This window comes from Canis lupus, chromosome 17 (genome assembly GCF_048164855.1).
Source record: "Canis lupus baileyi chromosome 17, mCanLup2.hap1, whole genome shotgun sequence".
NCBI lineage: Eukaryota > Metazoa > Chordata > Mammalia > Carnivora > Canidae > Canis > Canis lupus.
The window spans coordinates 32,634,446-32,648,488 of record NC_132854.1 but is presented as its reverse complement, the minus strand read 5'-3'; the positions used below and the strand labels follow the sequence as shown (position 1 = coordinate 32,648,488).

At 34.8% G+C, this 14,043-nt stretch overlaps 1 long non-coding RNA gene across 1 annotated transcript in view; it reads right to left on the bottom strand.

The window, feature by feature from the left end:
- Positions 1–11,572, bottom strand: part of LOC140608013 (uncharacterized) — a 98,212-nt gene extending 86,640 nt beyond the window's left edge. Inside the window, exon 1 of the long non-coding RNA XR_012009957.1 lies at positions 11,265–11,572. This is a non-coding gene — a long non-coding RNA (uncharacterized lncRNA). The remainder of the gene's footprint in view (positions 1–11,264) is intronic.
- Positions 11,573–14,043: the final 2,471 nt, after the last annotated feature.

Here is a 14,043-nt window from a genome sequence, read left to right as displayed (position 1 = left end):
TACTTAGACAAAATAGACTATAAATCAAAAACTATACCAAGAGGCAAAGAAGGAGACTACATAATGATAAAAGGAACAATCCAAAAAGAGAATATAAATTTTAAATATCTATGCACCACACACACAGGAGTGCACTGATATACATAAAATGACTACTAACATAAATAAAGGAAGAAATTGATAGGAATAAAATAATAGTATAGGACTTTAACATGACACATCAACAGATAGATTATCCAGACCAAAAACAAAAAAACAAAACCAAACAAACAAACAAAAAAACCTGAAATCAACAAGTGGCTTTGAATGATGCACTGTATCAGATGGACCTAACAGATAATATTCAAAACATTCCATTGAAAAATAACAGAATGCACATTCATTTCAACTGCACATAGAACATTCTCAAGAAGAGATCTCATGTTAGGCCATAAAATAAGTCTCAATGAATTCAAGAAGACTGAAAATTATATCATGTATCTTCACTCACCACAACAGTATGAAACTAGAAATCACAAGAAAAAAATCTGTAAAAAACACAAATACATGTGGGCTAATATGCTACCAAAAAAAAAAAAAAAAAAAAAAAAGAGCGGGTCAACCATGAAATCAAAGAGAAAAATCAAAACACTACATGCAGACAAATTAAAATGAAAATACCAGTCCAAAGTCTTTGGAATGCAGCAAATGCTATTCTAAGAGGAAAGATTACAGAAATACAAATTTACCTCAACAAGCAAGAAACAACTAAATAACCTACCTTTACAACTAAAAAAGTTGAAGAACAACAACAAACAAAGCCCCAGGCCAGTACAAGGAAAGAAATAAAGATTAGAATGGGGAAAAAAAAAAAAAAATCAAACTGAAATAGAAGGAAAAAAAAAAAAAAGCAATGAAATACATCGATGAAACCAAGAGCTGGTTCTGCTGGTTGTTCTGCTGGTTGTCCTCCTTTTTCTTCTTCTTCTTTGATTTATTTATTTATTTGAGGGGGGTAGGGAGAGGGAGAGAAATCCTCAAGCAGACTCCCTGCTGAGAATAATGCCTGACACAGGGCCCCAGGACCCCGAGATCCATAATGAGCCCAAAATCAAGAGTTGGTAGCTTAACCAACTGAAACACTCAGGCACCCTGGGAGCTGGTTCTTTTAAAAGATTAAAAAAAAAAAAAAAAAACACAATAAACCTTTAGCCAGACTCATCAAAAAAATAAAAGTAAAGACAGACAATATCAGAAAGAGGAAATAACTAACACCACAGATATGCAAAGCATTATAAGAAAATATTATGAAAAATTAAATGCCAATCAATTGGACAACCCAGAAGAAATGGATGAATTTCTAAAAACATAAGTTTCCAAAACTGAATCAGGAATAAATAGAAAATCGGAACAGACCAATAACCAATAACCAGCAAGGAAACTGAATCAGTAAAAACAACAACAACAACCACTCTCCAAAGTCCAGGATAAATGGATTCACAGGTGAATTTTACCAAACATTTAAAGAAGAGTTAATATCTATTCTTCTCAAACTATCCCAAGAACTAGAAGAGGAAGGAAAGCTTCCAAGTTCATTCTATGAGGCTAGCATTACCCTTTACACACAAATAAAATAAAGAAGATAAAGGCACAAACACAAAAAAGGATTATAGGCCAATATCTTGATAAACATAGATGCAAAAATTCTTAGCAAAATATTACCAAGCTATATCCAACAATACTTAAAAAAAAATCACTTCCCACAATCAAGTGGGATTTATTCCTGGGATGCAGGGTAATTCAATATTCACAAATCAACATGATATACCACATTAACAAGAGAAGGGATAAAAACGATATCATCCCAGAAATGCAGAAAAACATTTGACAAAATACATACATTCTTGATAAAAACCCTCAACAAAGTAGATTGAGGAAGCATACCTCAACACTATAAAGACATATTTTAAAAAAAATGCTGACAGCCAACACCTTACTCAATGGTGAGAAACTGAGAGCTACTTCCCTAAAACCAGGAACAAGACAAGGATGTTCACTCTCACTACTTCCATTCAACATAGGACTAGAAGTCCTTGCCACAGCAGTAAGACAAATAAAAGGCATCCAAACTGGTAAGGAAAAAGTAAGTTTCACTATTTGTAGATGACATGATCCTATATCGAGAAAACCTGAAAGACCACCAAAAAATTGCTAGAATAAATGAATTCAGTAAAGTCACAGGATATAAAAAACAATGCACTGAATTCTGTTGCATTTCTATGTACTAATAATAAAGTAGCAGAAAGAGAAATCAAGAAAACAATCTCATTTACAATTGTACCAAAAAGAATAAAATACCTAAGAATGAACTCAACAAAGGAGGTAAAAGACCTACACTCTGAAACTATAAAACACTAATGAAAGAAATTGAAGATGACACAAATGGAAAGATATTCTATGCTCACGGATTGGGAGAACAAATATTGTTAAAAATGTTCATTCAAAAAAAAAAAAATGTTCATTCATTTACCCAAAGCAATCTGATTTAATGCAATCCCAATCAAATTACCAACAACATTTTTCATAGAACTAGAACAAACCATTCTAAAATTTGTATGGAAACACAAAAGACCCAAAATAGCCTAAGCAATCTTTTTTTTTTTAGAATAAATTTATTTTTTATTGGTGTTCAATTTACCAACATACAGAATAACACCCAGTGCTCATCCCGTCAAGTGCCCCCCTCAGTGCCCGTCGCCCATTCACCCCCAGCCCCGCCCTCCTCCCCTTCCACCACCCCTAGTTCATTTCCCAGAGTTATGAGTCTTTATGTTCTGTCTCCCTTTCTGATATTTCCCACACATTTCTTCTCCCTTCCCTTATATTCCCTTTCACTATTATTTATATTCCCCAAATGAATGAGAACATATGTTTGTCCTTCTCCGATTGACTTACTTCACTCAGCATAATACCCTCCAGTTCTATCCACGTTGAAGCAAATGGTGGATATTTGTCGTTTCTAATGGCTGAGGAATATTCCATTGTATACATAAACCACATCTTCTTTAACCATTCATCTTTCGTTGGACACCGAGGTTCCTTCCACAGTTTGGCTATTGTTAGCCTAAGCAATCTTGAAAGGGAAGAACACAACTGAAGGTACGACAATCCCAGATTTCAAGATATACTATAAAGCTGCAGTAATCCAAACAGTATGGTACTGACACAAAAATAGATCAATAGAACAAAATATACAGCCCAGAAATAAATCCATAATAATATGGTCAATTAATCTTTGGAAAAAGAGACAAGAATATACAAAATATACAACAGGAAAAAAGGCAGTCTCTTCAACAAATGGTATTGGGAAAAATGGACAACAACATTCAGGAGAATGAAAGTTGACCACTTCCTTACACCATACATAAAAGTAAACTCAAAATGGATTAAGGATTTGAATGTAAGAGCTGAAACCATAAAAATCCTAGATATGTCTCCTGAGGCAAAGGAAACTAAAACAAACTATTGGGACTACATCAAAATAAAAAGCACAGCAAAGGAAATGATCAACAAAGCTGAAAGGCAACTTACTAAATGGGAGAAGATATTTACAAATGACATCTCTGATATATATATATATATATATATATATATATATATATATATATATATATATATAAAGAACTTATACAACACCACCCCCCAAAAAAATAATAATCTAATTTAAAAATGGGCAGAAGACACGAACAGACATTTCCCCAAAGAAGACATACAGATGGCCAAAGGACACATGAAAAGATGTTTGACATCAGTTATCAGGGAAATGCAAATCAAATCACAATGAGATATCACCTCACATCTATCAGAATGGTTAAAATAAAAAACACAAGCAATAGCAGATGTTAGGGAAGATATGGAGAAAAAGGAATCTTGCACTGTTGGTGGGAATGCACACTGCAGTAGCCACTATGGAAAACAGGATGAAGGTTCCTCAAGAAATTAAAAATAGAATATCCTATGATCTAGTTATTCCACTACTGGGTATTTATCCAAAGAATACAAAAACACTAATGATATATGCGCCCCCATGTTTATTGCAGCATTATTTACAATAGCCAAAATATGGAAGCAGCCCAAGTGTCTATCAAGAGATGAATGGATAAACAGATGGTATGTATACACATGGAATAATACTCAGCGATAAAAAATGAAAATGAAATCTTGCCATTTGTAACAACATGGATGGATCTAGAAAATATAATGCTAAGTGAAATGAATCAGAGAAAGACAAACATCATATGATTTGATTTCACTCATATGTGGAATTTAAGAAACAATAACAAGGGGGAAAAAAAAAACAAAAAAACAGACTCTTAAATATAGACAATTGATGGTTACCAGAGAGAGGTGGGTGGGGTGATGGATGAAATAAGTGAAGGGGATTAAAGTACACTTAATCATGATGAGCACAGAGTAATGTATGGGATACTGAATCACTATATGGTACAACCGAAACTAACATTGTATGTTATACTGGAATTTAAAAAAATTTTAATAAAAATCCAATAATGTAGGAATCCATATTAACAAATTAAAAGAGAAAAAAAACAATCCTATCAGTAGATGCAGAAAGAGTGTATGCATTCAATATGCATTCATGACAAAGAGAATTTATCCACACTGATACCATTATATATTCTCAATGGTATAAAAATTCTTCCTTCTAAAATCAGAGAAGTATACTTAAGTGCATTACTTGTACTCAAGATTCACTGGGCATCTTATGAGTGCCATAAACCAACTTAAATATATAAAAGGTAGAAAGAAGTAAAACTGGCTTTATTCCAAAACTTTTCAACATGGAAATTTCAAAGGTATCCACAAAGATATTAATGAATAATCTATCAAAGTTGAAAGATAAAAGGCTAATATACAAGTCAATTGTATTTCTATATACCAGTAACAAATGGAAATTAAAATTTTTAAACTATCACTTATAATATTAAAACTTTGTAACATTTAGAGTTGAAAATAATAAAACGTGAAAAATATCTGCACACAGAATAAGATGGTGCTAAATGAAGTCAGAGAAGACCTAAATAAATGGAAAGGTATATCACGGTAATGGATTGGAATACTCTATAAAGATGTTAATTCTCCACAAATTGATATATAGATTCAACAGAATATGACCTAAAATCCCGGCAGGCATTTTTTGTGGAAATTGTTAAGCTGAGTCTAAAATTATATGGAATTATAAGAACCTAGGATAGCCAAAACATTTTCCATGAGACGAATAAAGTTGGAATATCCATACTTTCTAATTTTAAGACTTAGTGCAAATTTACAGAAACACTGTACTGAAAACCCAAATGTCATCAATTTTCAAAGTTCACTATGCAATTCAATGGAGAAATAGTGTTTTCACAAGGATACTGAAATAAATTGAAATAAATCTATATATATATTTTTAAAAAGCTTTAGTCCTTACCTCACATTAATAAATTGATAACAGTCATAAGAACTAAAAGTAGAAAACTTCCAGAAAAAAAAAAAAAAAAAAAAAAAGAGAGAAAATATTTGCAACCTAGGATAGAGAAAGATTTCTTTGATAGGACACAAAAAGAACAAACCACACATATACACAAACGGTCAAATTCAAGGTTATTAAAATTGAAAACCTTTTTTCTCTAAAAGGCATAATTATAGAAGTGGGGAGCCAAGTCATAGACTAAAAGAAACATTCACAATACTTACAGATAATAAAGAACTTGTATCTAGAGTATGTGAATAACTCCTATAACTTTTGAAAATCCAATAAGCAAAATATTTGAATAGACATTTCATCAAATATTATATGTTAATGGCAAATAGGCACATTATTAGGAGTTGAATTGTGTGATGACTCACCTCCATTCTGTGTTGAAATCCTAACTCCCAATACCTCAGATTGTCCCTGAATTTAGAGATAGGATCTTTAAAGAGATAATTAAGATAAGGTTATTAGGGTCATTTGGGTCCTAATCAAATTTGAGTAGTCTGTGGAGGCCGAGAAAATTAAGGCCATTCCACCTTAAGTTCAGCTAAGCACAAGTACAGCCATTTCAGGCCGCTGTGAATAAGAGCTGAACTTTACCTTATGTCAGTTACAGGAAAAAAAAAAAACAGCTTAACGCCCTTGAAAGCCCCATCTTAGAATGAAAACAGAGCTCACCACCAGTGGCAGAAAGTCCCACATCAGAATGAAAACAGAGCTTAATGCCCTTGAAAGCCCCATATCAGAATGTAAACAGAATTTGAGAAATTCCTCCACCCCTTCTGGAGGTCCCCTAGACCAGCCCATAAAACTCAGCTGGAACCCACCTCAGGGTCCAAGTCCCTGCTCCGCTGTATCAGGTATACTTGGACCCAAGCTCGAGCTTATTAATAAACCTTCGTGTGTTTGCATCAGTGTTGGCTCCTTGGTGGTTTCTTGGATTCGCAATCTTGGGCACAACATAGTCTTCTTGTAAAAAGAGATTAGGTCACAGAGAGAAGACCATGTGAAGACAGAAAAGAGACATCTATCTGTAAGCCAAGGAGAGAGGCCTCAGAAGAAACCAACCATGTAGATATCTTGGTCTTGCATTTCTAGCCTCCAGAATTTTAAGAAAATAAATTTATGTTGTTTAAGCCACCCAGGTGGTGGTACCTTATGGCAGCCTTAGCAAAGAAAATACACACATGAATATGTTATCATTGGTTATATGAAAAAATACAAATTAAAACATCCTAGAATGGCCAAATTAAAATACACTGTTAATATCAAATGCTAGCACAGATATGGGGCAACAGGAATTTTCATACGTTGCTGAGAATGAAAAATGTTAGTCACTTTGGAGAACAGTTTGTTTTAAAGTTTTGAGCTTTTTTTTTTTTTTTAACGTTAATTATATGCTCACCATAAACCCCAGCAACTCTATTCTCAGATATTTATGTAAGGGAAATAAAAACACATGTTCAATGGAAAAGTCATTTTCAACTATTCATAGGAGATTAATTGATAATAACCCTGAAGTGAAAATAACCAAATGTTCAACTGGTGATTAAACAAATTATGCTTTATCTATACAATGGATTACTAATTAGCAATTTAAGAGGAAAACATTACTGACACATCCAACACCATGGATGAATCCTAAACCATTATGTGAAGTTAAAGAACACAGATCAAAGACTATATAGTATATGTTTCCATTTATAGGAAATTCCAGAAAAAGCAACATTATAATGATGGAAAGTAGATCAGTGGTTGCCAGACCACCACCTCACCATGTCTGCTATATGTATATATTTTTATCTCAAGGCTTTTGTTAATTCTTGGCTTCTAGATCTTGGTATTTTCATGTGGTCATCTCAGTATGCTTCCCATATCTCAAGATCAATTTCTCCAGGCAACAATCAGTGCCAGCTAATTATCATGTGTGGTGATGCTAAAGTGTAACCTAAAATTTATGGACACTTCTCTCTTAGGAGGTAGAGATTAATTCCTTCCTCTCCCCTAGAATGCGGCAGATGATGATATAGGCTTTTGAGACTGGGTTTTAAAAGGCATTATGGCTTTCTTCTTGTTGCCCTTGGCTTGGATCTCTTGCCTTGAGGGAAGGAAGCCAGTCACCATATCATGGTAACTCTTAAGCAGCCCTGTGAAGAGGAACTAAAGCTTCCTGTCAGTTGCCAGTGAGAAGAATCTTCTGTCATCAGCCATGTGAGTGAGCCATCCTTGCATGGATGCCCCGCGCTCAGTCAAGCCTCAGATTACACGGCTCCATATACTATCCTGACTGCAACACCAAGCCAGTTAAGCTACTACCTCTGAATTCCCAATCTCCAAAAAATATAAGGTAATATAAACATATGTTGCTTTCACATGATAGGTTTGGGGTACTTTGTCATACAGCAATCCTGCCCCTATACAAATCCTAAACTTCCTCATGGAGTGACTATTCTAGGATAGCCAAGCATAAAAATAACCCGAGTATTCTCTCACCAAGTACTCTGAATTTGGACTTTTTACTTCCAAGTGAAGATATAGATAAGAAAGATACTTTAATTGATATGTTTATTTTATCCAGTAAAAAACAACAAACAATAACAACTGAATAGAATAGGATAATAATCTACCTCCTTACATAATGATCTACCTACTACTACCTTTAAAAAAAATCAGAAATAGGGCAGCCCGGGTGGCTCAGCAGTTTACTGCCTGCCTTCAGCCCAGGGCCTGGTTCTGCAGTCCCACATCCGGCTTCCCGCAGGGAGCCTGCTTCTCCCTCTGACTGAGTCTGCCTCTCTCTGTGTCTCTCATGAATAAATAAATAAAACCTTTTTTTAAAAAAAAAATCAGAAATAATTTTCTTCCATACAAACAGGACTCCAAATGAAGATAAATTCATGTAATAAGGAGTTTCAGAGAAGGCTAGCATTCCTGAGAGTTGGTTTCTAAGATACGTTGCTTTGGGTTTTTAGATTTGCCACTGTTAACAGTGTAAACCTAAGTCAATTAGCCTTTTAGGATCTCTTGTGTACAGTAACTTTTAATCTAATTTTGGCCAAAGATATCTTTGTGAATCTAGACTCTTTCTCCTGATAAATATACTGCTACAGTGAGTTTCACACATTCTCAGTTCTTTCGGAAAGTATTTCTAACCTGGCAACTGTGTCTAGTTAAACCTGAGTAATTCTAGTAGAGTCCCAGTAACTCTCGGTTTTCTGGCATTTTATAAATCTGAAGATTTTTAATTATGTGGTTTACTACAGACTTACTACTTCACTGCATACATTAACTACTGCTTTATAAATGAAGCTGTTTCTTCAGCGATCGTTTTCTGTTCCCAAGGAAGTGGAGACTCTAAACGCTAATTCAAGTGTAGAGAGTTACTCATTCTTATTATAGCTGATTTATATAACCTGCTACAACACACCTATTTGGTATAATTTATGCTTGGTGTTAATAGTAGTAGCTTATATTGGTACTTACTTAGGGATACCAGATTTAAAGGAAATCCTCAGGATTAGCTCACTACCTTGCTTCTATGCATTCAGCTTTCTGTTTAAGTAAACTCTTTTTACTGAAGTCTCTGAAAAGTAAAACTTGGAATAAAAGGACACATTGATCGCAGATCAGGAGCATCATTTTCTCAGACAGACAACCCCATTTTGTCAAGTACAGGGTAGCATATAGACATCACGGCACCATGCACACCAATTCTGATTTTATTGTATTAAACGGATTTGCATTACCCTTCCCAACACTCATAACCAAGTATAATTACAAATAGCCACAAAGATACTTTTATCTACAGGTTAACTTATTTACAGATTAAAAAAATCAGAATAGAATGCAGTTGAAATGAATTTATTAGATGCTTAAGATGGATCAATACTTCTTTTATGAAGAAAAAAAAAGGCAGCACTAAAGCATCACATTTGATTACTGTTTGGGACAAGGCAGCAAGAAATCACCTCAGTAGGCTCTCTTGTCCCTTACAGGTTGGGTCCAGGACAGAATATTCCTCAGAATCCATAATTTGCTCTCAAAAGAAAGCAGAAACAATGCTTGCCTACTTACTAAATGTTTATACTAGTTTAAGAGATGCATTTCCATGGAGTTATCCTGGTTGAAGCCTTCCTCATTGGTTGCCAAAGTAGATTTTTCATAATTTCACCTTCAAAACACATAATGATGAGGAGAATGGGGGGATTTTTAAATAGCTCCCCACTACAGAAAGAAGGGCAAAATAAACCCTTTCATACAATCCTTATTGTTTAAAGATTCGGGTTTTTAAAGCTTTTATTCCAAAGAAAGATAGATACCTTTTTCTCTTTTGCATTAGAACACAAAACAAAAGAGAAATTGTTACACAGACAACAGGCAAAGGCTACTCAGATGGGAAGAGTGTTAAGTAACCGAAGGCCATGTCCAACCCTCTCTGTGACCACAATTCCATGTTCTCCTCTTTAGGTGGAAAAAGAAAGAAAAGATAAATCCAGCTAATGTGATTCAAGTTTAAAAAAATAACAGTCTAAAGCAATTTAAAAGATTCCTTAGCAATTTATGATAATGTACAATCATATTCTTTTCTTCTAAAAGACTTTTGCCTACGATTGTCGTCATTTCTTGTTAAGGTGAAATATCACTCATCTTGAAACAGATGTGAAATTATCCTTATTAGATACTTTTCCTTGACGTTGGTATTTTAACACTGTGATTAAACCAGATGGAAGACAACTTTTTCCCCCCTCTCTTGAAAAAAGGGAGGAGGAAAATAAAACACACATACATAACCAGGTACTTTCAGATTCTAGTTGCCATAACAACTTGAGTCAGCTTCCATCATTAAAACATCTTTTGATCACCCTTATGGATTTTTTGTGTGTAACAAGTAAAAGATTATTTCACTTATTTTCTATTGAGAAAATTCTTCTTCTTGAAAACAGCTCATTGTCTGTTTTATTAAACAAAAGCAGACGAGTACTATAAACTCCCCCCTCAAAACTATAAACCACAAAGGCTCCCCAAAGAAAGCTTTGAAGTATTATATTGCACTTTCAGACTTCTAATGATACTTTTAAGGGGTATTTTGTTTCCATGAAAATTAAATACTTCTGGTAATTTTACAATGTGAGAATTAATCATATATTTTTCTCTCTTTCAATAGGCCGATTCAAAAACTGTTTACGGTAACACCACCAAAACATATTGCAGTAAAAGGCCTTCCTTCTGGCCTCTTTCGTCTATTGTTTAATCTCTAGGTCTGAACACATCTGGAAAACAGTGAAGTCAGTGGGAAGTGTGAGAAGCCGATATCAAAGTAAGTTGCTTCCTAGCAACAGCACTCAGGAAAAATAGGCTTCATTTGTCAAGTGGCCCCAAAGCAGGAAATCAGGGGGCCGTGGGGAATGAAAATGGCATATACAAGGTGCAAAACATAAGTTAACATTTACCTTCCCAAAGTATAATATTTAATATCCTCTATAAACAGGACACTCAAACTGTAACAAAGTTAAAAGAGCCTTATGGCTTGGTGTAGGAAGCTTCTCATACTTCTGTGATCAAGGACCAACTTGTGTGTGTGACCAATTCATCACAGATTGTTACTTTTGCAAAATATTGTAAAAAGTATTTAGAAAAGTGAAATTTAAAAAGGCATTACAAAATATAAAACCAAATTTTAAATAAGAGCCAGCCAAAAAAAAAAAAAAAATCTATCAGATTAATTCCTTAAATGCTTCTAGACACTTACCTTCAATTTCTATCTGGACCCCCTCACCAACCAGACACAGTGCCTAGACAGCAGAAGAAAATGGGCCGCCAGACCACCAGGCAGCCAATAGCTCCGGTTTAGCACTGAGCTTCTCAAAGTTACTGAGCATGAGATCACTTAGAGTTTGTTAAATGCAGACATCCTGAGCACCACCCTCAGAGAGTCAGATTCAACAAATCTGGGCTAGGAGTGGATACTTTGCATTTCTAACAAGCTCACAGGTATTGCCAATGCAGGAGTAGAATGCTGTAGAAGACTTGGTGTGCTATATAGCACCTTTTTCTAATGCCTTCACTGTGGACATCCCATTATACCTAACCATTAAAATCTTGAGAGCTTGGTAATGGTAAGATTACTCAAGAGAAGAAGCAGGAAACTAGGCATCATTTTCAACAAATTGCTAAATGCCATAGCTGAAATCACAAAATTCCTCAAGATCTACCTTGTTCCCTCATTTTTGACAGTTTGTCCTTATTGTACACTCTCCTTATCAATATGGAATTTATGCGTCAGTCACAAGGAATTATGGGTAGATGGACTCTGACAGTGCCAGAGGCATGTTCTCCTGCCCTCCCACTTTCATTCCCTCACCTCCCTCACCCCAACTCCTCTTCCTTCCTCTTATTTATTCTTTCAACAAATGTTTCTGGGCTAACTGATAGGGTTTTTATATGAGATTTAAATGAGATAATGTATTTAAAGGACTTAGAATGGAATGTACCACATGTCAAGCACTTGAGGATCATGGCAATGTTAACAAGGATAATGGCAAGGAGAATGAGGTTATATGCCCATTAGGGTGTTTAGCACTTTGTTTTGTAACTATTGAGTATCAAGTCACCTCAGTTAGACTGAAGTTCATTGTCAGAATTGTGCTTTCCATATCAACATTTCCATTTCCTACTGAGGTCTCTAGGACATGGTAAGGTCTTAATAAACATTTGCTGATAGAATGGTTAGAACCTGAAGGGGTCACAACACATAACTACTTAATCCTATTCTTTTTTTTTTTTTAATCCTATTCTTTTTCAACTATGCCATATAGTATCTTAAAAAATTTCCCCCTTTCCAGCCTATCATGGGGTATAAAAACACAAGAAAAAACTTCCTTTCTGATGTTTTAAATTATCCTTGGGAAAGGCAATTAATTTATTTGTTAGTGAACTTGTCACATTATTTCAGACTTCTTAGGAACGGCTAAGCATTCATCATTCGTGTAAATGGGAGGGGGCTGTGGCAGCTGTGTATCACTCAGATTCCCTCTCAAGAGTGAACTTGCCCTTCAGGATTTCCAGATTGTCTCAGCTTTCAACTCAAGGCCAAGACCCTCTCAGACAGCTTTCTTTCTGTGACTGAGTATAACAGGAGAGTAGAACTTAGCTATTTCTACCCAGTTCAGGATTCCTTTAGTGAGCGATGCCTTGTGAAGGCTTTCCCTGCCCAATTCTGCATCTCTCACTGTTCGCTTTTCCATTTGTTCCTTACTCCCAGTATATTTCCAGCTTCATCTGGGTGTCTTTTTATTTTTATTTTTTGAGTGTCTTTTTCTAATGGCATAGGAGAATGAAAATGCAAAACCATGCTTTTGACTTTCTAAATGGGAAATCAAGCATTGAATCAGATTGGGGTCTAGCTGAGAAAAAAAGCTTGAATAAGATATAAGTGAGACCTACAGAGCACTTCCCCTATTTATCTCAGATTAGGCAGAGAGATGGGTAATTGTGTCTCCTACCTGCTGACATATTTCATTCCTTACTCCTCAATGTGTTTCTATCACTACCACCATTTGGACTTCATTATTTCTGTCTTCCTTCTTCTCCATTGTGTATGTTCTTGGTGCCTTCAGACTACATGACCAATATTCACAAGTCATTCTTCATCTTGTTTGTATTCAGAGAGGCAGCATAGCCTCTGTGGGTGAGTAAAAACAATTTTAGGTCCCTTCTCAACTATTTAACAGCTGACAACAGGAAGATGTAGTCAAATTTTCTTTCTTTTTTACACAAAAGATGTAGCTATGTCAATATAGGAAAAGATAAATTTATTTGAACACCTAGTAATAAATTATAAAAAACAAAGTTTGTATTAAATCAGTGGTTCTTAGTCTCTTTTGGAGTTTCAAGACCTTTGAATATAACACAAAAAGCCACAAATTCAATCCCTAGATTAAAAAATACTACTATTATTAGAAAGAAGAGCTTAAGGTATTTGTTCAATTATCGTCCTTTTGTTTTAGTCAGTGTTTTACTAATAATAATTGTGAGTACATACAAGGATCACATGTTGCTACATGAATGAATGTTTTTCACTCACCATCATTACTTTTACTTAATTTCTCTTCTACAAATAAAAAAAATTGAATTCTGCCTCAGGAAGGGAAGCTTCAGCAAAATAAATGTACTAATACATAAAATATACATATATTCAGCATTTGGCTTTTCAAAGCTGGCTTCTTGGCCTAAGCAAGACATTTGCCTACCCAATTTCTTTTTACCTTATAGCAGATAAAAATTTCTAGTACACAGGGCCAGGGGTAAACAAAATTATGCTATTTGAAAGATATGTCAGTGCCTCTGAATTCAGCATATTTTGCTAACAGTGACACTTCTCATTCACAGAAGGGAAAGAGAGAAAAGAAAAAAAAAGATAATGTGCATATTTAAATGCAAGGTATAGAAACAAACAAATTTGGGTTCAGAGGCACTGAATGTCAGAGATTCAGAGGCACTGAAATATCTTTCAAATATAAGAATGTGAA